The 24973-nt window shown below is 39.1% G+C and overlaps 1 long non-coding RNA gene across 3 annotated transcripts; it reads left to right on the top strand.

Annotated features, from left to right (window-relative positions):
- The first annotated feature begins 13299 nt into the window (after positions 1 to 13299).
- On the top strand, positions 13300 to 22516 carry LOC141647494 (uncharacterized). Of its 3 annotated transcripts, XR_012545750.1 has the most exons (5): positions 13300 to 13456; positions 13555 to 13622; positions 14681 to 14767; positions 20799 to 20885; positions 22324 to 22516. It is a non-coding gene; the product is annotated as an uncharacterized LOC141647494 (long non-coding RNA). The 3 variants fall into 3 exon arrangements; XR_012545752.1 differs by lacking the exons at positions 20799 to 20885; positions 22324 to 22516 and adding an exon at positions 16209 to 16401; XR_012545751.1 differs by lacking the exons at positions 13300 to 13456; positions 13555 to 13622; positions 14681 to 14767 and adding exons at positions 19422 to 19578; positions 19677 to 19744.
- The last annotated feature ends 2457 nt before the right edge of the window (positions 22517 to 24973 follow it).

Here is a 24973-nt window from a genome sequence, read left to right as displayed (position 1 = left end):
ACTCGTAATAAGAGTTTGCAACATGAAAACCTCTTTTTAAATATGTATGGATGTTAACTTGTATAATAATCGCAATAATTGTTGTAAGATTATGTAGGTGAATTAGTAAATCATGTTACCAATCATTGCTACCGAATTCCTTCAAAGAAACCGCTTCCTATAAAAGAAAGAAACGAGTATAATAATAAATAGAGGATGAAGTGTGCGATGTCATAATAAATACATTAATGAAAAAGAACGAAAAATAGGAAAAATTAACATTCAATGTTTTAAAAATACTTGTGAAAACATGTTCAACAAGTTTTAACATATATATAATGATCTCCCACTAAATTATATAAATGATTCCAAGATCCGTCTTTAGAGAAAAATAGGCATCGCTTGGGTGAAACATCCCATAATTGTGTAAATTCGGTAAGTCAACGCTTGACTAATTCTACCATGAGAACTCTTGGTCGACGGGTTTCAACAAACCCATCTACTAGCCCCGGAATACAAGACCGTCTTATACCCCGTTGAGTCCAACCAACTTTGGCACGTGATAACCGTTTATCACCCTACTTACCCGAGGTAAAAAGAGAACACCCCGCTTGGGCGAGCGTGGCTCTAATGAACAAGGGATTCATAGGTGTTACTAATTGGTAAGGCTAATCTCGGTTTTAGTTATGTGAGAGATCTTGTCAATTTAGTCATAAATTCCCTATAAGTGAACTAATTCGGTGAATGTAAATGACGTGAATTGACAATCGCGAAGATAAAATGCATGTGAATGGCGATTTTGGCATGCGCGAAAATAAAACAAGCAAACAAGTAAGCATATGAATAAATCCTAGTATGGCCACCTAGTTAATAAAAACTAGACTATTATATATCGGAAACCAACTCCTTGGTCCCTTGCCTCTTCATTCCAAAAGTGGCTTCTCCTTGTGGGATTTGGAACACCTTCCAAAAATAGACTTCGTCTCGATGTAATCCGTCTTTTGGAAACGCCGGTAAGAATAACTATTACAATTGAATTACATAGCTATTCCTATTATACATTAATTAATAAAATAAATAAAACTTTTAGGGAAATTCCCACTTGTACCCCTCTACTATGGGTTAATCTCACTTGTACCCCTACTTTTCAAGAAAGCCCACTTATACCCTTCAATTTACTAGTTATTCTCACTTATACCCCTCAAGTATAGACTAATCTCACTTGTACACTTACTTTTAAGTAAAGTCCACACTCCAACATCATAATACTAAGCACCAACAACTAAGACGTTAAGTGAATTCTCGCTTGTCATTATGAAGCGGGGAAGAAGGGTTAAGTACCCTTACGTACGATGTTAAGGGCTATGTAAAGTATTGTAAACAATATGATACTTTAATTGAAATATTTGTTTTCTCTCCAACAAACATCGTTTTTCCGTCCAAATTCATTTTTATATGCCTCCACTTCATCTTCAACGTTCATCTTTTACCCTTTTACCACACTTCATCCTCATTATTCATCATTTACTATACTTAAGGGGTATATGTGAGAATAACTAAGAAGTTGGAGGGTACAAGTGGGCTTTCCTGAAAAGTAGGGGTACAAGTGGGATTAGCTAATAGCAGAGGGGTACAAGTGGGAATTTCCCAAACTTTTACTTAATTACAAACCGACGATACGAGATCGTATTTAAATTACAAACAAATCGCTATTCCCATTCATTTCGGGCAATAACGATTAAAATAAACTAGGCCATACTAGGTACAACAAGATAAATACTTTAAATAAATGACAATCATTCATTCAACTTAAATAAATATGCTTAAAATGCTGTAAAATGATGCCAAAATCGCCCTATCTATCAATCGTTGGTATCCATCTCGGTGTTTGTGGATTTAATCGATTTTTAACATGTAAAAAATCAATAATCAACTCTTAAATCTCATTTAAGTCCAAACTAATTGTCTAAACTGTTTTGGACCTTAAAATTAGTCCTCACTAATTTTATGATGAATAATTAGTTTGATTTGGTGATATTTTGCTAATTTAATCGGTAAAATCATAATTTTTAAGTAAAAATCCAAAATAATTGAAAAATTACCCAAAAATTTGAGTATTCTGGAACACTCTCAAGAACACCAAAATGTCATAAAAAATGCCCCAAATATCCGGATAAAATTTATGAAGAAAAAGATCGATATTTATCGGTTTTTAACCTCTAAAACCAATAAACATCAAAACAAGGTGAAAACACATTTTAAATTTCACTTTTAACTTTTAAATAATATTTTTAATTGTACATAAATTTATCATGGTCAGGAACAAATGTTTCAAAATTATGATTAATTTATTTCACTTTTATCGACTTTTATCTCATAAATTCAATAAACATGCAAAACTTCAAACAAACCTTCAACATTTTGCATACAATCAGTAGAAAACATGCATGAAACACCATAAAAATTCCATGTCCCGAATCATCTTTTAACTATTTTTAGTCAATTTATAACTAAAATACGGCATTTTGACTCGATTTTCTACCAAAAATCATTAAAATAGCAAAATAACTTCATAAATCACCAAACTTTACCACAAATCTTTTGAGATCAGTAGGTGTGCATGCCCCAAAAATTTCATGCTAAACCCTCTTCTAACACAATTTTTGAGTTTTTATAAATTATCTCATAATTTATTAATATGCTTAAAATCAACATACAAATTACAAGCCTTAGCTCTGAAACCACTTGAAAGATTATAGATCCTAATTAGACACTCTAATTAAATGTCAAATTATCTCATAACTTGAGTTTATGTGATCTATGTAACATGCATGCAATATAAAAGCATATTAATATAAAAGAAGAGGAAAATAATTTCCTTACATTGAGAAATGGTAGTATTTGGGCACAACTAAGATCACCCATCTTGGTTGTTCTTGAGCTTAAAATAAATGGCAAGATCCTCCATCTTCAAGTGTCCAAAATAGAACACCTCCTTTCTTAAGCACCCAAGAACTTACCCAACAACCTTACTAATATTAACTAGATATTAATAAGATTACCCTTGATAATATATAAATATTACTAAAAATCTTAGTAATAATTTTGTTTACTAACATCTTAGTAAATTATGGTTTTTAGAGAGAAAGACCAACAAGATTTTCACATGCAAATGCACAAATGAAGTAGTGTGTAAAAATAAACAACACAAAAGTGTTGTAGGAAGTGGGAGCACGGTTTGAGGGAGTAGGTGGAGTGAGGGAATGATTTTCTTATTTTTGTCCAATCCATTATGACATGCATAATGATCATATGACAACTTATGGAAGAAAAATAAGCAAAGTGAAACAATTATGATCATCCACTACACTCCATTTACACGGTCCAATGTCCCATTTACGGGTCCATTTTGGTTCTTATATTTGTCGCACAAATACGTTTAAATTTTATTTAAACATCGTTTTATGTTTAAATGTTACTCGATTAATTTCGTCCAAAACACTCCGTAAATATACGCGTACCGCTACAGATATATATTACGTACTAATACTAATCACATTAGTCAATTAGTACTAATTTAATAATTAACTGCTTAATCATTAATTCCCGTCTCAAATATTTTATTATTCAATTATCGCATAATTAAATAATAATTTCCGCACCTCGAGTTCACAACTCGATATCTCTCTAAATCAATTTAATCGACTAACTCTTAGTCAATTTAACCAAGGGACTAATTTAAACTGTATCTCATACAATTAATTAGCTTTCGTGTTGGGGCTCGTTCCTTTAGGTGTGACCGAAAGGGATCACCAACACCACCGCTCACGACGATGCGTAAAACCCTAGTTGGCCAACCGTTACCGATATACGTTGATCAGCTGACTAGTATTGCCAATGAATATCCCATGCATATTCCTTAATGAGATTTAATAATATTATCTCGCACTATTGTGGAGGACAAAAACTCCAACAGAAAGTATTCGGGCCAAGGACCTGCCATCGGGAAGGGTGACGCCAAGGCGACTCGAGGGTACGAGCCAAGGACCTGTCACCGGGAACAGTTTAGAGTCTGTCTACTATCCGTGCGGGTCGTTTAAAGTCCATTAGACTACGTACAAAAGCTCGCCAGCCATAAGATAGAGTCATACCTGAGGCATCTTCGGATATGTCCTTGAGTGTTTGCGGACAAAGGCTCGCCAGCTGTGGTAAGGAGTTGTACGCGAGGCATCTTCGGGATATGTCCTTGAGTTGTATCTTATTTGCGGACAAAGGCTCGCCGGCCATGGTGCGTAGTAAGGCTCGCCAGCCATGGTGCGTAGTAAGGCTCGCCAGCCACGGTGTGTAGTAAGGCTCGCCAGCCACAGTGCGTAGTAAGGCTTGCCAGCCACGGTGCGTAGTAAGGCTCGCCAGACACGGTGCGTAATAAGGCTCGCCAGCCACGGTGCGTAATAAGGCTCGCCAGCCATGGTGCGGTCGGTTAATGGACCATGAGAATAGCCGCGTCAAATGGGCTTGTTTTGAAAGTAGCGAACTCATGATGCCGCCGTGGAAATAGTGAATTTGAATTTTCACTATCACTGTTGTTTGAAATGAGCGGGTTCCACGAGGAAGCCCAATGTTGACACTTGAAGGAATAGTGAATTTGGAATCTTCACCATTCGTTTTTTGAATTTGAGTGGCGGTTTTAATCGCCGTCTGTTTGAATTTTTGAAGGAAATAGCAAATTTTAAATTTTGCTATTACGTTTGAAGTGACGGTTTATGTGTCGCCGTTGATACATGAAGGAAATAGTGAATTTGGAATCTCCACTATTATTTTTGAAGTGACGGTTTATATGCCGCCGTTGACATGTGAAGGAAATAGTGAATTTGGAATCTTCACTATTATTTTTGAAGTGACGGTTTATGTGCCGCCGTTGACATGTGAAGAAAATAGTGAATTTGGAATCTTCACCATTATTTTTAAATTTGACGGTTTTAATTGCCGTCGTTTGAAATTTGAAGAAATAGCGAATTTTGAATTTCCACTATTATTTGAAAGTTGACGGTTTTAATTACCGTCATTGAAAATTGAAGAAATAGTAAATTTTGGATTTCACCATTATTTTTAAATTTGACGGTTTAATTGCCGTCGTTTAAAATTCGAAGAAACAACGGATTTGAATTTTCGCTATTATTTGAAAATGTTTTAAAGGAAAATAGTGAATTTAAATTTTCACTATTTGCTTTGACGGTTTTAATTGCCGCCGTTTAAAATTCAAAGAAATAGCGGATTTGAATTTTCGCTATTATTTGAAAATTTTTTAGAGGAAAATAGTGAATTTAAATTTTCACTATTTGTTTTTTGAAATTGACGGTTTTAATTGCCGTCGTATTTTGTTTTTTTTAAGGGAAAATGGCGGTTTTGATCGCCGTTTGTTTGAAATTTTTGAAGGAAAATAGTGAATTTTGATTTCACTATTTGTTTTTGTATTTGAAAAAAATGACGGTCTTCAATATCGTCATTGAAAACTTGAAGTTTCTTATGTGAAATTGGGCCAAAGCCGAAAATTCGCTGAAAGAGTAGGGAACGCCTGATTGAGGCGCGAGCCACCTGGCGAACCAAGGGTGCCTCCCTATTTTTCTGTAAAAGACGTGAGGTTTGGTTGCATATCATCCTCACTCATCTTCAACCTTCGACACAAAAATCCGCCATTAAAGGACCTCTGCTCACTTCCATTCGTGCTATCAACAATAATGTCATCTCAAGGTATGTATTTCCTCTTGAATCCATTTGAATTTGTTGGTCTTTTAGCTAAATTGAATTAGGGCGAAAATTTTACCCTTGAAAATTGATTTGGGCGTTTTTGATCGAGCCCATTTCAAGTGAAATTGATGATTGCATTAGGTTAGAGACCTGTTTAGGAGTATAGGGGTGCTTTTAGTTTGCATTTTGGTCCCCGTTCCCGCTCCCTATGCTCAAAAAACGTGAGTGAGGTGGAGAAACCGTCTCATCTCGCAATGCCAAGTTTATTTTCTTGGGTAGTGGGTCCCGCTAGGTTGCATTGTAGTTGGGAAAGACCGTATTTGCCATTATGGACCTTTGTTGGGTATAATGGGCAAAATTGGAATTTTTGCCTTTTGTGACGGTCTTTTGTCTGACAAAATTAGCGCCTGTTTAGGCTTGAATTGAGTCAGTTACCCTTGAAATGGACCTTATTGGTAGTTTAGGTCGCCTTGAAGCGTGATAAAATCACGTTTGTCTTTTTGCGGTCGTTTTTGAATTTTTGACCGGTTTGTACTCAAATTGGCGTATAAATTGCCTTTTTGAGCCGTAGAAAAATTTCCCTTGCATTGGGAATGCATTTTGATTTGTTGGCGGACCTTGTGCAGGTCTTGGGGTGCCGTTTTTTTGTTGTGGTTGTTTTGACTCGTCTTTTGCTTGAAAAGAGGGGCGAGTCGTTTTTTTTTGTGCGTTTTTTTGTGAATTGTTTTTGTCTGGCTGGGTTTGGGCGGGATTGCCCTTGTTTGCTTTACAGGTTTTTTGTTTAGATTTTTTTTTGGATTTGTCCATTTTACGCTGTCATAATGCCGAAATTTCAGCTGACGTTCTTTGGTTGCCTTTTGATTGTAGGGTATCATTTGGGACCCATGGGGTCTGTTGTTGAGGCACTGGGGGAGGAAGATGATCCTGGAGGGGAAGAGACGACTGTTTTTTATTACAGGCTTGGTTGTGCTTCTTCCTGGCGGCCTTTGTCCGGCCAATGATTGGGTATTGATTGTTGGTCGTTGTCTGCAGAGGTCCGGATGTCTGATGAGTGGGGTTCAGTACGAGTGTATTATCCCATGTTGCCACTTTCGATCACTGTCGAATTCTGCTGATTGGGGGTCAACATCGGGGCAACACGCTAAGTTACGATCCTCGGTTGTCGCGTGGTCCAAAATCTGCCAGGCACCATTTTTCTTTTTGTTACGGAGGAGGAACGCGGTGTTGTCGTCATGGTAACCACCTCTGCTTCCGTTGTTCCTCATTTTTTTCCCCGTGTTTCTCCTTTTCTTTTCCTATTGGAAGGATAGGGAGTGCTTAGTTCGGTAGGTGGCGGATAGCCCCCAGTTTGTTGTCTTACGCCAGTGTCTGTATGATAAATGTCTGTACTGGATCCTGTTTGTATGGTCAGTCGTTTGTATCAAACGTGTGTCGATGTATTCTGCGTGAGGCGGTTTGTATACATGTGTTTTTGGATTGTGGTTCATTTTGTGATTTTTGGCTTTTTTGGCTTTTTTGTGTTGTGTTTCGGAGGAGCACTGTCGGTTGTCAATTCCCCTTTTGCTTCGCACTGGTTCCTGCATCATTAGCATAGAAAAACAGGCAACAGGTAGCACGTATACATAAACGTAAACACGTAAAAGCATTTGATTGAAACGAAAATAACCAAGATGACTTGAGGTTAAAAATTGAACTTTGAAAATTGAAATGATTTTTGAAATTTTTTGCGACAAGTCGTCATGTTTGGGTTCCAAAGAAGGAAATGATTTGAAAATTGAGCAATTAACTCGTGTCTTGAATTAAATTGCGTCGAAATTATTGAAATTGATTTGTGACTCGAAAAAACTAAAACTCAAACCGTCGGGGATGAATTTTAGAAAACAATTTTTACGAGTGTATTTGATTTGATTTTTTTGTGAGATCAAGATTCGGATTTGTGAGTGCTTGAATTTTGAGGAAAAATGACGTCGTGTTATCAATTTTCGAGTTTTACTTTGATGGGAAAATGTGAAGAAAAGCGAAAAAATTTCGGAATATCGACTGTCATGGAAACGATCCATCGCGGATCGGGGCGACTAGCCCTTCCCCCCTTTAAAAAAAGAAAGAAAAATCCGTATGTTTAAAGCTGCGTCATGGAAACCATGTCGGATTTCGTAAACCGCGAAAGCAAGGAAATGTGAATGTGAGGAAACACAAAATGTCCTGGATCTTCCCGAAGAGGCGCGAGCGTCCTGGCGGGAGGTTTGAGGTGTCAGAAGAAAATACAAGTTGAAAGAGACAAGTCAAAAGCGGGAATCCTGGGGAAGGCTCAAAGAGGCGCGAGCAGCCTGGCGATGGGAGCCAGCTCTCCCCTTTTTCTGAAAAAACGCGCTGATCATTTTTGTATAAATAGTGATGTTTGCGCTTCATTGTTTCATCATCCGAAACACAAAAACATCTCGACAAAACTTCTTCTTCTTCTTCCACAAAAATATTTCATGGATGCTTTTGATAATGCGCTGCGACAATGGTGCCGGGATTTTTCGCCTCCCGAAAAGTTTAAACTCATTTGTATGGGAGTTGGTCAATTGTTGGTGCTCCGTCAACTCAAGATGCAACCCTCATTTCTCGAAGCATGTTCTCGATTTTGGGATTCGAAACGCCATGTTTTCGTTTTCCCGAAAGGTGAAATTTGTCCTTTTGCCGAAGAAGTTGGAGCCATTGGTGGGTGGTCGGGTTGTGTTCCGGTACTTCCTCCGACTCGGTTATGCTACAAGGAGAAATTTCGTTCCATGTTGGGTTTGTCGACAAGTCAGGTCAACTTTCTTCTTGCTCCTCATGGTGTGGATATGTTGGCTCTTATCAACATCTTTTCAAACCGATTAGATGTCAATGCTTCGGAGGTGGCTAGGAGAAGGGCTCTTGCCTTTTGCCTTATCCATGTGTACCTCTTTGTTGATGTTTTGAAGAAGGAGAGGCCAAAATGCTATGGTAGCATGACCCTTATACATGTGATTAAGCAAATGGAGCATGGTAGAGATCCATCGTGGTTGGTGCTTGGCGAGATCATCTAAGCTTTGGACAAGGAAGGCTCTTGTGGAGAAGCTCCCTCATTCGGATCCCCAAGGATCCTTCAAGTGTGGCTATTGGAGAGGCTAAGGTATGTAGAGCCTCCGGTTGATTCTTCTTCTTATTCCTTCTGTCATCTTAGCATGAGGAAGAAGTTGTACTCGGATAGCTTTGCTTCCACCGAGGCTTATTGGGCCGCAAGATTGGCGGAGGAGGGTGGTCCTCACATCCGTTGGGTGGTGCCATGGTGGCATTTGAGGTCCTTCACAGGGTTGCCCGCTTCGGGTGCTAGTCCTCGTTCTTTGATGGTGGTGGGATTGAAGGTTGCTTCCTTCATATATCCCGAAAGGCTCATGAGGCAAATGGGACGTCAATAAACGGTGCCCGCTCAAGATACCCTTGTCCAATAGAATGTTTTCCGGAACTCAGAGCTTGTGGAGGTCTTCGAAAGATGGTGGGCCACTCGGCCGCTTTGGGAGGCACCAAACCCCGTTGCCACGACATGGCTGACTCCCGCCTATGTCAAGTGGTCACGTGCTCTGTCCTTGGAAGAGAGATCCAAATTCCGTAAGGACGAGGTCGTCGACTTGAAGTATCGAGAGGTTGGCAAGGCCAACCGTGCCTTCTTTGAGGAGTATGTTGATGGAGCTAGCCCCGATGTGATGAGGCCACCAAAGAGGAGAAGCTCGGGTTCCAAGAATATGGTGGGCCGTGCATTGGCTCGTTTTGGGTCGAACATGGGGTCTTGTGCTAGACCGGCGGCCGTCGCCGTTTTAGATCCGTTGAGGAGGAAATCCATACTAGGCGGGCCCACAAGAAGAACAAGGGGAAGATTTACCCCGAGGGAAAAGGCAAGATTAAAATGGAAGAGTGAAGTCCTCCATTACCCACTTTATTATTATGTTGTATTATTGTTGTGAGTTTTTATTATGTTGTACTAGCTAGTTATGGTGTATTCTGTGCTAGTTTTATTATGTGAGATGTTTTAGTTGACACCTTAGCTTTGACAAGTTCTAGACTCGTCGAGCTTTATTTGTTGTTGAAATTGTAATCTCTCCCATTATTAATTAAATAAGAGGATTGCTCGTGTCAAAAATTGTGAACGCTTGTTTCTTCCATCCATTTTGTAAAGGCAATTCGATTTGAATCGTCCTAAACATTTGCACTTGGGAAAGTGGGTGTTTTTGGGAGGAAGGGAGAAAGGCTTATTTTTGTATATATTTTTTTTGCGGGGAAAAGGGAATGTTGTTCCCTTTCTTTTTTTATGGGGATGTTGTTTTGTATGTGGGTGATGTTTTTTTTTATTATGGGGATGGTTGTATCCTTCTTGTGTAAGAAAGGACTGCCTACGTATTCACCTGAAGCGGTGAAATCAAACCAAGATCGTAGTTCGAAATGTTTTGTAGATTTGATTGGGTTTTGTGGTTGTATCCCTCATGCATAAGAGGGACTGCCTACGTATCCACCTGAAGAGGTGACATCAAATCATGCTCGTAGTTCAAGGGTTTTTTTTATTTTAGTGCAAATGGATGTTGCCTTTGACAGATCAAAGGACCTTTGAAACGGGCAAGGTGCCGCAACTTAGACTCGATAAAACATGCAATATCAAATCAGAACACGATGAGGAACTTGACTTGAAAAGGGTTGAGGTGGTTGCTAGTTGTAAAACTAGGCTAGGTCGTTGGTTGCTATGGTTCAAGGGTAGTATTTCTTGAGTTGGTCTAGGTTGGTCGGGTTTGTAAAATTCTCCCCATCTAGGTCACTCAGTCTCACTGCGCCCCCCGAAAGTATTTTCTTGACCAGGTATGGCCAGGCCCAATTGGGTTTGAATTTTTCCCTCGGATCGACGGTTAACGGTGCTCGAACCGACTTGAGGACCAAGTCGGCTTCCTGGATGTTCCTGGGTTTGACCTTTTTGTTGAATGCCCGTTGAATACATCGTTGGTATAGCTGGACGTTGTGCAAGGTGTTGAGTCGTCGTTCGTCTAGAAGAGTGAGTTGCTCGTACCTTCGACGGGTCCATTCCGCCTCGGAGACTTGACTCTCCAGTAGGATACGTAGAGAAGGGACCTCTAACTCTACCGGCTGAACCGCCTCCATACCATATGCTAGGTAGAAGGGTGTGGCGCCTGTCGGTGTTCGAATGGAGGTTCGGCATCCCCAAAGTGCGAATGGGAGTTTGCTCGGCCAATCGCGGTAGTTGTCTTGCATTTTCTTTATAATGGTGACAAGCGTTTTGTTCGCTGCCTCCACCGCTCCGTTGGTTTGGGGACGGTAGGGGATGATCGATGTCGTTTGATTTTGTACTTGTCCAGCAAGGCCTGGGTTTCCGCCCGAAAGTGAGAGCCTTGATCGCTGATGATTTCATGGGGTACCCCGTATCGGCAGATGATGTTGTTTTGGATGAACTTGGCCACTTGTTTGGCGGTCAAGACTGCATATGACTGCGCTTCCACCCATTTGGTGAAGTAGTCGATGGCGACGAGGACGAAACAATGCCCCTTGGTGCCTACCGGGTTAACTTTCTCGATGATGTCGATGCCCTAGGTTGAGAAAGGCCAGGGTGAGGTCATTGTGTATAAAAGGGATGGTGGTATATGTTGTATGTTGGCGAACATTTGGCAATTGTGGCAATGTTTGACGTAGTTACGGCAATAAGCTTCCATGTTGGTCCAGTAGTAACCTAGCCGCATGATTTTTCGGGTAAGCATCATTGCGCTCATGTGAGGGCCACATTCTCCGTCGTGGACCTCTTCCATGACTTTTTTGGCTTTTTGATGGTCAATGAAAAGGAGGAGAATTCCTTGGGGTGTTCTTTTGTGTAGTTGATTTTGGTTTAACACGAATTGTGATGCAAGTAAATGGATGGCTCTTTGTCCTCTTGGGTCCGAGTTGGGAGGGAATTCATTTTTTGTTTTATAGTTGAGGATGGCTTAGTACCAGGGTTCATCATGGCTTTCCTCGTTGTTGTTGATGGAACAAATGTGAGCTGGCTCGCTTCTTCTCTCGACACATAGGGGCATCGATGTCATGTCGCCAAGTATGTTGACGAGCGCGGCAAGCTTTGCCAGGGCATCAGCAAATTGATTTTCCTCTCGTGGCAAGTGGAAGTAGTCGACTTGGTCGAAGAACTCGGCCTCTTGATTGATCTTTGCTCGGTAGGGAGCTAAGCTGTCACTTCGGATTTTCCATGATCCGGACACCTGATTGATGATGAGCGAGGAATCGTCGTGGACCCTCAGTCTCTTGATGCCAAGTGTGATGGCTGCTTGTAGGCCGATGAGACACGCTTCATATTCAGCGGCATTGTTGGTGACAGTGAAGTCTAGTTTGACCGAGATCGGAATATGTTCTCCTTCCGGTGATATTAGGAGGATTCCTACCCTGAAGCCTCTCAGATTAGATGCACCGTCGAAGTATAGGTCCCATGCGTCGGAATCGGCACAAAGGATGTCTTCGTCAGGAAGTGACCATTTTTCGGTCGTTGGATCCTCATTGACGGGATTCTCTGCTAGGAAATTGGCAACTGCTCTTCACTTGATAACCTTAAGGGGTACAAATTTTAGATCGAACTCGGACAGCATGAGTGTCCACCTAGATAGCCTTCCGTTTAGTACGGGTTTTTCGAAGATATATTTGACCGGGTCCATCTTGGAGTAGATGTGGACCGTGTAGCTGAGCATGTAATGTCGCAGCTTCTTTGTTGACCATACTAGGGCAAGGCATGTCTTTTCCAGTTGGGTGTACCTTGTCTCGTATTCAATGAACTTTTTGCTGATGTAGTAGATGGCTCGTTCTTCGTCGTCTACTGTTTGTGCTAGCATAGCTCCCATGGCCGTACTGGTAACAGTCAGGTGTAGGGATAAAGGAATCCCCGGTTGAGGTGGCATGTAACACCCCGTATTTTATTAAGTTGGATAAAATTCTTTTAATTGTTACTTTATATTTAATTACGTTGGTTAACGATTTATATATTTATTTTCTCAGCTAATTAATTAATTTCATTATAATTCGATACGTTAATTTTAATAATCATTAATAAGTTTATTTAAAGCTAGTTCGAGTTTATTGAAATTAGTCCGAGTTTATTTATTTAATAATTTCCGTTTCTTTACGAGTCCTTATGAAAGTTGTTTTAAGTGAACCCGAGATGGATTTTGGGAACAAAACCGTCCAATTAGCTATTTTGAGCTTATTTCACTAAAATAGCAATTTTTATTAATATCCGTTAGTTTCGTAAAAATCGCTAATAATTCCGATTCAAGCTGATATCGTATTATTTCCGTTAACTAGCTGAGTTTATTTTATTTTCACTCATTAAATTTATTTATTATTAATTCCGTTTTATTACTGAAACTTTTACTAAAAACCGATTTTTATTAACTCGAGACGGTTTTAAAAACGAACGAAATTACTTAACGATGAAGTAACGTACGTATAATATATAGCAGGCAAGCAAGCTCGTCATTTATTATTATTATTATTATTATTATTATTATTATTATTATTATCCCACGTCCCACCCCCTTCATTTCCCCTTTGTTTTTACGCAGCAGCAAGAACAACAATACTCCATCACCAATTTTCCGATCATTCAAACCTCAGATCCCGCCTCCATTCTCAACCAAATTCCGTAATTTTTGTACCATTCTCTTCCCCTTTCCTTCCTCCTCCTTTTAAGGTAAGAAAATCTCCTTTTTGTAGTGGTTTCGTCTTTCGCCGTCTTATAAAAGTGTCGTCTTTTAGCTTCTTTATTCCGTTTTCTTGCCTTTTATGAAGGATTCGAAGACCCGGGGTGAGGCTCGTGCCTTGTGGACCATTTATTCGAAGAATAAGGGGCGTTTAAGGTAACACGATTCCACCGATCCTATTATTATTTGTTATTGGGTGATAAAGTGATTAATTGAAGTTGTATAATATTATAGTTACTAGTAAATTTATGTTTTCTATTTCTTTTATTGCCTTCTGGGATAGGAACTGATGTCTTAGATGGGTTGAGAGTATGAAAGTTTGGTTTAGTTAATGAAGGATGATTAATTCAATTGTTAAATTTGTGTTTGTCGAAAGGTAGTGTGAATAAGCATATTGGAGTACTCTTTGCTGCACTTTGTCCATGGCAGAGAGAATTTGATTGGTATGTGAGATGTGCGTAATATTCGGATGGTATATTGTCATAATTGCTGACAGGCAACTATTAGTATTCGACTGGTATATATCGTCTTTATACGTTTTAATTAATGGCTTTAAGATTATGATTAATGGTGGTTCCATATAGTGTATTTGTGTAATAATGAAGGCTAGTGGTGTAGTTGGTTAATTCATAAGGTAATTGCTTTGCTTATTGAGGATGACATAGGTTGTGAGGCCATTCAATTTATAAGAATATGACCTTGAAATATGATCAGGCCTGAGTCGTGCCTTGGCTTTAAGCAGTGGAATAATTGTGTTTCCTGAACTTTGGGACTACGGTCGTATTGTGTTTTTATTATCGTGCCGTCGACCTTGACTCGTGGGTGAGTAGCTTAAAGTTATACTCTATATGTTGAGCAATTCCTTTAATGGAATATTTGATAATATCGATATTGAAAGTGAGATGGAAATCTGGTTACTATGGAGTATTATATTATGAGACGGAGTAATGAGTAGGACGGAGTAATGAGAGAGATGGGGTAGAGAGTTGAGATTGAATTAATTTTTGGGACGAGAGTGACTTTTATAAGGGTGGCCTAGGCAGTGGCCTGGCCGTGGCCTGGCCGTGGCCTGGCTAAGTCGCGAGTTTGGGCCGTATCTATAAATTGTTTTGACGCTAGTTTGGTTTATTTAAAATATAATTAAATTAATTTTCCGTCTCATATTTTATATAAAGATAATTCGTTAATATCGTCCTTTCACATAATTATTTTAGGTGACTCATTTGTGGTTGAAGATGAAGAGTAATTTTGGGGTTTTAGAAGCTTTCTCAAGTTTTTACTTGTCTCTTTGCTAGCGTAAGGTAACTATTCCGAGTTACTCGACGAATTAATGTCACATTAGTAGTTGATGTTGTGTTTGTTGTTTGATAAGTGTTTAGGTGATTGATAATTACCACATGTTATGATAGTTTATAAGTTGAAATTGTAATGATTAGGCTCAAGGTAAGTTTTATAGCAATAATTGCTTTGTTTTGATGATTGTGCCGAAAACTGAGCCTTAGTCCCTTTGACTGATGCAATGTCAGTTAATTGAGTGATTGGTCAGCCGCAATTTGACCCGTACCTGTCGCAGGGCTGGGGTTGCGGGTAAAAATTCGGTTGAATGAATTAGATAATCGGCCTTTTTCTTGTTTTAGGCCATTCATTATATATTTATTTCACATGTGGAGTTAATTGAATTTAAGTAGCTTCTTATTTTGTAGTAATGGCCCTAGATTCCCCTAAAGCCTTTAATATTGTTAAAATTGCTAGAATTGGAAGTTAGTATTGAATTCTTATTGAGGACACTTTATTGGATTTGTATCTTTGTAAAATAGACATTTATATAGCCTTTCACATGATAGAATGTTAGCATTTAGGTTGGTAAGTAGGACTTTTTGCCCTCTTAAGGTTAAGTGGGTGTCTTACTTGACTTGTGTGGTGAGTCTTGGGTGGTGTGGGCTAAAATATTCAAGGCCGGGACTAGGCGTGACTAGGTCCTAGGTGAGTATTTCGGCCTTCATCATAGATAGGTCTTTATAGTCTCCCGACGAGTATATGTTCACCGCTTGATAGCCTTTGTGTTCCTGACTAGTGGATGTTTATCCAAGTTGGGGCATGACCTCAGGTACTAATTTTGATAGTATGGGGTCAGCTTAAGTACTAGCCGACCCTTCGGTGGTGTCCTTAGGGTACTCACTTCACTTTGTTTTAAAAAAAGTTGTGAGTCTTGGGTGCGGTGGTGTGTATCCGCATGTCTAGGTCTGCCCAGATTTTAGGCTAGGGTTGTGTTGTCTCTTGGCCATGTTTTCTTAATAGTAACCGCTGAGCCAAGATACCGGTTCGATTACCTTCCCTACCTCGTGGTATAGACTTGAGTTACAAAGTGACTATTGACGGGACTAAGAACTTATGCCTGTCTTTGATATATTGCCCTTTCTTGTTTGATGATTCTATGAATCATAGAAGGTGAGATGCAAGCCGGCTATGGTTGATAGAGTTTGGATTCCTGGATGTTATGTGATTCACATGATAGTGTAGTATGAGTCGGTCTAGTATTCACATGCTAGGACTATGTGTTGTTATATTGTTGTTCACATGATAAGCACGATTGTCTAGCATCTATATGCTAAGGCATTGTGTGATTCGTATTCATATTCTTATGTTTACATGTTATATTAATTATGACATTTCGTGGTGGGAGAACTCGAGTTACTCCCCATTGACCGTGGCTTTCGTATTTGTATAAAATGCGATTGACAGGTAGGTGATGCATATATGGGGTACACGGACGAGCTAGCGAGTAAAGTAACCCTGGAACCTAGACTGGTTTTATTTCATTGTGACCCTTAAACCCAATGTATTTTTATGTCATATACATTTTAGGGACATATGTCTCCCTTTCTCATATTTGGTTTGTATAACTACTCATATTTTGGACCTTGCATGTTTGACACCTTCCCATTTGGATATCTTTATAACAGGTTCAGGTTTTAAAAATTACAGGTTTTTACCCAATTGAACCTATTACAAACATATCCTACCAGTTTTTCTGTAGAATTACGTGTTTACTTTTCCGCAATAAATGAGGGTGTCACAGTTGGTATCAGAGCATATTTGCTCCCGACGCACGTTTGTGCACCCCACTATAAATAACTTGACCTTAAAATAATAAACTTGAGAGACGGGTAAGATGGGTAGATTTAGGACCTTATGTTGTAGTCTCTTTGTGTTTGCTCTTTGTTAGGTACTAACCTGTTTGTTGATTGTCATTTAATAATTGTTGCGTTCTTGGATCATTGACTGTGAGCTTATCTATAGCTAATGGAGTTATTACCCTTATTATAAAAAAATAAATTTGAACTAAATGTTTTGAAAATATTTTAATGTTTTTCACTGGTTTTAACGTCAATTAGTGTTAAAGCTTGTTATTGGAGACGTCTGATAATTAGTTTTATCATTTGTTGGTGTAAAAATGTATTTTTATGTCTTTGAATTGGAATATTGATGTTCTTGAGTGATCGCCAAGAGCATCTCCGTTCCATTGAAAGGACGCTTATATTTTAAGAAGATCAAGATTTAGTGCCTATTGCTGAGGATTGAAGATTTGTTGAACCTTTGAAGAATGCTTCTACTTCCTTGAAGATGTTTCTCGTTCTTTTTGTATCTCGCCTTATTCTTAATCTCTTGGTGCCTATCCTTCTTTTAAACTCTCTATTCTTCTTCCTAGGAAGTTACATTTGTATCCTCCTAACTTGTCCTTTCATCCTTGCTAATCCTCCCATAACGCCTTTTAGATAGTTCTCTTTCTTTTGTGGGGTGTTAACCTTGGTTGGATAATTTGGCTTGTGGAGTTGTTTCTGGTTGACCTATAACCCCGGTTTTGAGAAGTTGTGATGTTGGAAAGACTTAGGTAAGGTGATGAGACATACTTAGTGATTCTTATACCTAGTTCCTTGATAAAGTGAGTATAATTGATTGGTGGATTATTTGTGTTAGGAATGAGTTGCCTATGTAATTAAAAGTTATAGAACTTGGCTTTGTTGTTTATGTTTGGGGATTTGAAAGCTCAGTAGGTTGAGCGTCGTCACCCTAGGAGTAAACATGAGATAAGTTTAGAATATGAATTTGGAAGAAAACCCATTTTTAGATGTTAACAATCCCGTATAGATTGGGAATGTGATTTGGTCGTTTTGTTATGAAGGTACAATACCCTAATAGACGTGACCTTGTTAGAGAGAACCTTAAGTTTTAGGAAGCGTATGGATTAAGCCTTAAAATCCTCTTTCATACCATTAATCGTTTTCCTCCCTTTCGTTCATACCTCATTTCCTCGCTTCATCTTGCTCCTCCTTTAAGTTTGACACTCGTATCTTGTGAAACTCTATCTTTGACATCCTTGTAAATTCGACCTCAATCCTTATCCCTAGGAAGTTCATCATACCTCTTTTGATTAGTTAAGTTTGAATCCTCTTAGCATACTTGTATCTATGATGTCTAACTTACTTTTCATTTCGCACAATTTCTAAATATTTCAAGCTACCATTTTTGGTTCGTTGTTAAAAATTTATGTTACCCTCACAAAATTTTCCCTACTTGTAAAGATTTGGAAAATGAAAATTCGATTTGATTCTCTAATTGTTCTTTGAGTATAGACTTCTTTATCATGATTTTAATCGCTAAACCCGAGATTTCTTCAAATTTTATCCAATTTCTGTTAACCTTGATCTATTTATGATTTCTTTGTCAAAGTTTAAGATTACATTTTCAGAAATTTGACTCCCTCTCGAGTTTAAAAGTGAAACCTTCATTTCTATTTCGGCTTTTACAAAAGAAAATTTGAAGTGGATTACCTTTTCTTTTGATTTTAACGTTGATCGGATGTTAGAACTCGTTATTAGAAACGTTTAATAGCTTGTTCTACACTTGTCAGCGAATAATTTTTGTTTTAAATTTGTCTCTACTTGGGAAGTTAGCGTTCTTGTGTGCACGACAAGAGCAATTCCATTCCATGAATGAGACTTATATTTTTGAAAACTTTTCATTAATGTTTTTGAAGGTATTTTGATTTTTTTTATTTATACAAATGATTTGCCTTTTTGACCTTATCTTTGATTTGGAATGTGATGTTCTTGAATACGTAACAAGCACACTTTCGTTCCTTTGATGAGAATCTGGTTCTGTCGGAAAATTTTATTTGAAAACTTTTGAAAGAATTTTGATTCTTACAATAAATAACCTTTAAAATGTTTTGGTTACCGATTCCAATTCCAATTTTATTTTTATAACCTTTCTTTTATACTTTCAAGTTTCGAGGACGAAACTTTTTTAAAGATGGGGTGATTGTAACACCCCGTATTTTATTAAGTTGGATAAAATTCTTTTAATTGTTACTTTATATTTAATTACGTTGGTTAACGATTTATATATTTATTTTCTCAGCTAATTAATTAATTTCATTATAATTCGATACGTTAATTTTAATAATCATTAATAAGTTTATTTAAAGCTAGTTCGAGTTTATTGAAATTAGTCCGAGTTTATTTATTTAATAATTTCCGTTTCTTTACGAGTCCTTATGAAAGTTGTTTTAAGTGAACCCGAGATGGATTTTGGGAACAAAACCGTCCAATTAGCTATTTTGAGCTTATTTCACTAAAATAGCAATTTTTATTAATATCCGTTAGTTTCGTAAAAATCGCTAATAATTCCGATTCAAGCTGATATCGTATTATTTCCGTTAACTAGCTGAGTTTATTTTATTTTCACTCATTAAATTTATTTATTATTAATTCCGTTTTATTATCAAACTTTTACTAAAAACCGATTTTTATTAACTCGAGACGGTTTTAAAACGAACGAAATTACTTAACGATGAAGTAACGTCGTATAATATATAGCGAGCAAGCAAGCTCGTCATTTATTATTATTATTATTATTATTATTATTATTATTATTATTATCCCACGTCCCACCCCCTTCATTTCCCCTTTGTTTTTACGCAGCAGCAAGAACAACAATACTCCATCACCAATTTTCCGATCATTCAAACCTCAGATCCCGCCTCCATTCTCAACCAAATTCCGTAATTTTTGTACCATTCTCTTCCCCTTTCCTTCCTCCTCCTTTTAAGGTAAGAAAATCTCCTTTTTGTAGTGGTTTCGTCTTTCGCCGTCTTATAAAAGTGTCGTCTTTTAGCTTCTTTATTCCGTTTTCTTGCCTTTTATGAAGGATTCGAAGACCCGGGGTGAGGCTCGTGCCTTGTGGACCATTTATTCGAAGAATAAGGGGCGTTTAAGGTAACACGATTCCACCGATCCTATTATTATTTGTTATTGGGTGATAAAGTGATTAATTGAAGTTGTATAATATTATAGTTACTAGTAAATTTATGTTTTCTATTTCTTTTATTGCCTTCTGGGATAGGAACTGATGTCTTAGATGGGTTGAGAGTATGAAAGTTTGGTTTAGTTAATGAAGGATGATTAATTCAATTGTTAAATTTGTGTTTGTCGAAAGGTAGTGTGAATAAGCATATTGGAGTACTCTTTGCTGCACTTTGTCCATGGCAGAGAGAATTTGATTGGTATGTGAGATGTGCGTAATATTCGGATGGTATATTGTCATAATTGCTGACAGGCAACTATTAGTATTCGACTGGTATCGTGCTGTACGTTTTAATTAATGGCTTTAAGATTATGATTAATGGTGGTTCCATATAGTGTATTTGTGTAATAATGAAGGCTAGTGGTGTAGTTGGTTAATTCATAAGGTAATTGCTTTGCTTATTGAGGATGACATAGGTTGTGAGGCCATTCAATTTATAAGAATATGACCTTGAAATATGATCAGGCCTGAGTCGTGCCTTGGCTTTAAGCAGTGGAATAATTGTGTTTCCTGAACTTTGGGACTACGGTCGTATTGTGTTTTTATTATCGTACCGTCTGACCTTGACTCGTGGGTGAGTAGCTTAAAGTTATACTCTATATGTTGAGCAATTCCTTTAATGGAATATTTGATAATATCGATATTGAAAGTGAGATGGAAATCTGGTTACTATGGAGTATTATATTATGAGACGGAGTAATGAGTAGGACGGAGTAATGAGAGAGATGGGGTAGAGAGTTGAGATTGAATTAATTTTTGGGACGAGAGTGACTTTTATAAGGGTGGCCTAGGCAGTGGCCTGGCCGTGGCCTGGCCGTGGCCTGGCTAAGTCGCGAGTTTGGGCCGTATCTATAAATTGTTTTGACGCTAGTTTGGTTTATTTAAAATATAATTAAATTAATTTTCCGTCTCATATTTTATATAAAGATAATTCGTTAATATCGTCCTTTCACATAATTATTTTAGGTGACTCATTTGTGGTTGAAGATGAAGAGTAATTTTGGGGTTTTAGAAGCTTTCTCAAGTTTTTACTTGTCTCTTTGCTAGCGTAAGGTAACTATTCCGAGTTACTCGACGAATTAATGTCACATTAGTAGTTGATGTTGTGTTTGTTGTTTGATAAGTGTTTAGGTGATTGATAATTACCACATGTTATGATAGTTTATAAGTTGAAATTGTAATGATTAGGCTCAAGGTAAGTTTTATAGCAATAATTGCTTTGTTTTGATGATTGTGCCGAAAACTGAGCCTTAGTCCCTTTGACTGATGCGATGTCAGTTAATTGAGTGATTGGTCACCAATTTGACAATTTGACCCGCACTGCCGCAGGTGGGGTTGCGGGTAAAAATTCGGTTGAATGAATTAGATAATCGGCCTTTTTCTTGTTTTAGGCCATTCATTATATATTTATTTCACATGTGGAGTTAATTGAATTTAAGTAGCTTCTTATTTTGTAGTAATGGCCCTAGATTCCCCTAAAGCCTTTAATATTGTTAAAATTGCTAGAATTGGAAGTTAGTATTGAATTCTTATTGAGGACACTGTTGGATTTGTATGCTGTAAATAGACATTTATATAGCCTTTCACATGATAGAATGTTAGCATTTAGGTTGGTAAGTAGGACTTTTTGCCCTCTTAAGGTTAAGTGGGTGTCTTACTTGACTTGTGTGGTGAGTCTTGGGTGGTGTGGGCTAAAATATTCAAGTCCGGGACTAGCCGTGACTAGGTCCTAGGTGAGTATTTCGGCCTTCATCATAGATAGGTCTTTATAGTCTCTGACGAGTATATGTTCACTGCTTGATAGCCTTTGTGTTCCTGACTAGTGGATGTTTATCCAAGTTGGGGCATGACCTCAGGTACTAATTTTGATAGTATGGGGTCAGCTTAAGTACTAGCCGACCCTTCGGTGGTGTCCTTAGGGTACTCACTTCACTTTGTTTTAAAAAAAGTTGTGAGTCTTGGGTGCGGTGGTGTGTATCCGCATGTCTAGGTCTGCGATTTTTAGGCTAGGGTTGTGTTGTCTCTTGGCCATGTTTTCTTAATAGTAACCGCTGAGCCAAGATACCGGTTCGATTACCTTCCCTACCTCGTGGTATAGACTTGAGTTACAAAGTGACTATTGACGGGACTAAGAACTTATGCCTGTCTTTGATATATTGCCCTTTCTTGTTTGATGATTCTATGAATCATAGAAGGTGAGATGCAAGCCGGCTATGGTTGATAGAGTTTGGATTCCTGGATGTTATGTGATTCACATGATAGTGTAGTATGAGTCGGTCTAGTATTCACATGCTAGGACTATGTGTTGTTATATTGTTGTTCACATGATAAGCACGATTGTCTAGCATCTATATGCTAAGGCATTGTGTGATTCGTATTCATATTCTTATGTTTACATGTTATATTAATTATGACATTTCGTGGCTGGGAGAACTCGGAGTTACTCCCCACTGACTGTGGCTTTCGTATTTGTATAAAATGCGATTGACAGGTAGGTGATGCATATATGGGGTACACGGACGAGCTAGCGAGTAAAGTAACCCTGGAACCTAGACTGGTTTTATTTCATTGTGACCCTTAAACCCAATGTATTTTTATGTCATATACATTTTAGGGACATATGTCTCCCTTTCTCATATTTGGTTTGTATAACTACTCATATTTTGGACCTTGCATGTTTGACACCTTCCCATTTGGATATCTTTATAACAGGTTCAGGTTTTAAAAATTACAGGTTTTTACCCAATTGAACCTATTACAAACATATCCTACCAGTTTTTCTGTAGAATTACGTGTTTACTTTTCCGCAATAAATGAGGGTGTCACATGGCATGAGGACATGAGGCTTGGATAGGATTTCCTTTATTCTGTCGAAGGCCTTTTGACAGTCGTCATCCCAATCGGTGTGATCGGAGGTGCAAAGCTTCTTGAATATTGGTAAACAAATCATGGTGAGCTTGGCAATGAAGCGGCTGATGTATTGGACCTTACCGAGAAATCCCCGAATCTCCTTCTCGTTCCTAGGCCGAGGCATTTGTTGAAGGGCTTTGATTTTGGTTGGATCAATCTCAATGCCTCTTTTGTTGACGACATGTCCCAAGAGTTTTCCGGAGGTGACCCCGAATGCACACTTCTGAGGATTTAGTCTCATGTTATATTTCCGCAGACGAGCGAAGAATTTTCGAAGGGCGTTGATGTGGCCGTCCCGTTCTCTTGATTTGACGATCGTCGTCGTCATATACCTCTACCTCCTTGTGCATCATATCATGTAAGAGAGTGGTAGCGGTTCTTTGATAGGTTGCTCCGGCATTGATGAGGCCGAAGGGCATGACCGTGTAGCAATATATACCCCACTGTGTAGTGAATGCAGTCTTTTACATGTCTTCCTCGGCCATATTAATCTGGTTGTGCCCAGCATACCCGTCCATGAATGATAGGAGGGCATGTTCGGCAGTATTGTCTACCAGAATGTCAACATGTGGCAAAGGGAAATCGTCCTTTGTACTTGCCTTGTTCAGATCTCTGAAGTCGACGCAAACCCGAATTCTCCCGTCTTTCTTCGGTACAGGCACAATGTTGGCCACCCAATCAGAGTATTCAGACACTTTGATGAAACCAGCCTTGAACTGTTTGTCTACTTCTTCCTTGATTTTCAGGGCCCATTCAGGACGCATCCGACGTAGCTTCTGTTTCACGGGTTTAGCTCCGGGCTTAATGGGTATCCGGTGCTCCGCAATTTCTCTGTCAATCCCAGGCATATCTCTGTAGGACCAGGCGAATACGTCTTTGTATTTGTGGAGGAGGTCGATGAACTGTTGTCTTTCCGAGGGGTCCAGGATCGTCCTTATCCTATGTTCTTGAGGTGTGTTGTCGGCTTCTACGTTAATAGGTTCGGTCTCTTTAATTATGGGGGTTCTGGTTTCCCGTTTGTCAAGTTCTTTGGCTAAGTGAGATGGGTAGTCACTCAAGTCAAATTCCTCATAGTCATTCAGAATTGCATTGCAGTTAAATTGAGACGAGTCATAAGCAAACTTAGCATTCATTAAGTTGACACGAGCGAAAAGCTCGGAGAGGACAGACATCTCGTGGTCAGTCAGAGGCGACACAACAGAGGAGGCGGCCCCTGGAACAGGCTCCAGGTTGTCACCTTTCATGGGAGTGGGGTGACCCTAGTAGACTCAGCCTCTGAATCAGCCACGACTTTGTGATAAAACAGTGGGAATGGGACCTTGACTGGGTTATCAGGAGTGTTAGGAGCTATGACAGACTCTGACTCTGACTCTGACTCAGATTCAGATTCTTCTTCACTTCTCTCTTTGAACATATGGCCTTCTCCAGTTGTGATCTTGAGAATGCGGCCTTGGCGATCAGTCCACTTGACGGTCTACCTCTAGCCCTGGGTAGCTTTCTCCGAGTCAGTGTCGGAGATCAAGGCGGTAGGGTCAAACTGGTTATCATTCAGGGCGATGTTGATGATGTCCTCATAGTCGAGGTGCTTGATGTTATCTTCCCCAAAGAGGAGAGTGACAGCTTGTCCGTCGAGGCATGACGACGGCTTGGACTCGGTTGATACAGCTTCGGCGTTGTCGGGGATGAATTAGCAATCCTGGAAGACTTCCATACCCGGGTACCTGGCCTTCGCCACGGAGTCATAGATCGGCTCCGGAAAGCCATGGTAGAGTTCCGATTCTCCCTCGGGGACAAAGTATCCATTGAGGGTCAAATGATAGGGACGGAGGATAACCCCGTGTTTCTTGCGTTTTCGAACTAGGAGGTTCATCTCCTGGATATCTTCATCGGTAGGTTCATATCCCAGACCGAAGGGAATGTTGGGGACCTTAGCCTGTTTCAAGGGAGGTAAGGTGCTCTTCAGTGGATTAAGGGGTAAACCCGGGAAGTAACCCTGGCGCATCATGATCCGGTTGACTGTGAGGTTGGCAAACGGGTCTTGGAAACCCCACATTTCATTGTCATCCTCCTCAATGGCTTGGGAGGCTATTCCCTTTCTTATGACGGCTTTGATCGGGGAAGCAGGAATCGTGACCGGTTTTCCGTTGAAGGGGACCCTGATTTTCTGGTGGAGAGTCGAGGTAACTGCCTTGACGGCGTGAATCGAGGGACGACCCAGGAACATATTGAAG

The sequence above is a fragment of the Silene latifolia genome, chromosome 3 (assembly GCF_048544455.1).
Source record: "Silene latifolia isolate original U9 population chromosome 3, ASM4854445v1, whole genome shotgun sequence".
NCBI lineage: Eukaryota > Viridiplantae > Streptophyta > Magnoliopsida > Caryophyllales > Caryophyllaceae > Silene > Silene latifolia.
Note: the sequence above shows the minus strand (reverse complement) of the source record. Positions and strands in the feature narration are given on the sequence as shown.